The following is a 2583-nucleotide window of genomic DNA, read 5'->3' as shown; positions in this document are numbered from 1 at the left end:
CTGGCTAACTGCTTTTACTAGTTAACTAGTTAAAACAGTTACACCAGTGTAACCAGTTAAAACAGTTATGCTCGGATAACTGGTTAAACTAACTACTTAATCGGTTTTATTGGTTGACATTGATTAATCGGTTAAACTGGTTTTACTGGTTAATCATTTAAACTGGTTACTGGTTTACTAGTTAATCGGTTTATCTAGTTTAATTGGTTACCATTGTCACTTCGCTTCGCCTGGCAACTTATTTTCTTCTCCTTATAAATTATTTTCTTCATTTATCCACTTATTGTTTTACCTATCGATAAGTGGATAGATGAATACAATAAGTTAATAGGTGAAGAAAATAAATGATGGGTGAAGAGAAATAATTGGATAAATGGCAAAGGTAACCAGTTGAACTAGATTAACCAGTTTAATGATATAACTAGTTAAACTAGTTAGCCTGTTAAACCGTTAAACCGATGAAGTACTTGAGCAGTTAAACTGGTTAACAAAGTAGCTCTTTAGCCGGTTAACTAGTTGACTAGATAAACTAGTCTGTTACCAGTAAAAACGATTACCTAGCTAACCAATTTAATTAACTGAACCTGTTAGGAAGGTTAACCGATAAACTGATCCAGTTTACACAATTAACTATTTAAATAGTATAACCTATTTAACGCAGTTATCAGGTTTAATCGGCTAATGGGTTAACCAGTCAACCTGGTTAACTAGTAACCGGGATAACTAGTTTAATTAGCTAACAGCTTGAACATGTTTATCGGTTAAACTTGCTAACTTGTTCAGGTATAACTGGGTAACTAGTTAATCGGTTAAACTTGTTAACTGTTATCGGACATACTAGCAACTGGTTAACTGGCTTAACTGGTTAAACTAGTTCGATTGGTTACCTTTGTCATTTATTAAATTATATTTTTTTCATCTATCAATTGATTTCTTTTAACTGTCCACTTCTTGATCCTCCGCTTATCCTTCTATATTAGAGATATAAGTGGATTGGTAAGAGAATAAGTGGACAGATGAAGAAAATAAGTTGTAAGGTGAATCGAAATGTCAAAGGTAACGATTTGAATTAGTTTAACAAGTTTAGCCAGTGAACCAGTTGGCTAGCTGGACCGATGAACAGTTGACAAGTTTAAGCGATTAACTTCCTATCCAGTTATACCCATAACCAGTTAGCCAGTTTAACCGATCAACTTGTTAAACCAGTAAGCTAGTTAAACTAGTTTAATCAATTAACTAGTAAATCAGATCGACTAGTTAAACCAATTAGCCGATTAAACCAGTTAACTAGTTGATAGATTATACCGATTAACTAGTTAATCGGTTAAACTGGTTAACAAGTTTATCGGTTAACCTGGCTAACTGGTTCCATTAGTTAAATTGGTTAACTAGGTGATTTTTTTAATGGCTGGATAGTTTAACTGGTCCATTAGTTAATCGGCAAAACTAGCTGGCTGCTTTGTTAACCAGTTTGTAACTGGAGAGGTTAGGTTAGGTTAAGTTAGGCTAGGTTAATTAAGCTAGGGTAGGTTAAGTTAGGTTAAGGCTAAGTTAGTTAATCTAGGGTAGGTTAGGTTAAGTTAAATTAAGCTAGGCTAACCTAACCTAACCCCCCTTTTACTTAGATTAGATTAACCTAACCTAACCTAACCTAACCACACCGACTTACTAGTTAACCAGTTAAACCAGGTTCCAGTTTAACCGGTTAACTATTAATCAGCTAAACCGGTTACGCAGTTCAACCGATTAACTAGTTTACCAGTTAAACCAGTCAGCCAGTTTAACCGGTTAACTAGTTGATCAGCTAAGCCAGTAACCCAGCTCAACCGATTAACTAGTTAACCAGTTTAACTAGTTTGCCAGTTTAACCGGTTAACTAGTTAATCAGCTCAACCAGATACCCAGTTCAATCGATTAACTAGTTTACCAAAAAACCAGTCATCCAATTCAACCGGTTAACTAGTTAATCAGTTTTACCGGCTAACAGGTTTAAATACTATTCAATCCGGTTAACTGGTCAATCGGTTAACCTGTCGCCTGGTTTCACTAGGTTTGGGTAACTAGTTAATCGGTTTTATTGGCTGATTAGTATAAGCCAAGGTAACTTATTAACTAGTTATCCAGTTAGCCTGTTTAACCAGTAAACTATTTAACCAGTTAAACCTGACAACCAGATAAACCATTTAACCGATTAGTTAGTTACCTATCCATTTCAACGGATCAACTATTTTACTAGTTAAACCAGTTAGCCAGTTTAATCCAATAAACTAGTTAGACGTTAAGCCGAATAACGAATTAACCAGTTTAACCAATTTATCAGTTAAATCAGTTAGCCAGTCGACCCGATTAACTGGATAACTATAAACCTGTTAAACAGATACACCAGTAATACCAATTTAACAGATTAACTAGTTAACAAGTATAATTGATTAACTAGTTATTCAAGCAGTACGTTTAACCAGTTAGCCACGTAGCCAGTTTAGCTGATTTCAACATGCAAATAATTTTAAAGAACTTACGTGAAAGGTGGAAGTAAATATTTAGTGCAACGTCCTGAGAGGAATCCTTCCTTTTTACTCCCTG

This window comes from Rhodnius prolixus, unplaced genomic scaffold (genome assembly GCF_049639745.1).
Source record: "Rhodnius prolixus isolate KJV_2025 unplaced genomic scaffold, Rpr scaffold_10, whole genome shotgun sequence".
Taxonomy (NCBI): Eukaryota; Metazoa; Arthropoda; class Insecta; order Hemiptera; family Reduviidae; genus Rhodnius; species Rhodnius prolixus.
The sequence above is the reverse complement of the archived record's forward strand: the minus strand, read 5'-3'. Positions refer to the sequence as shown.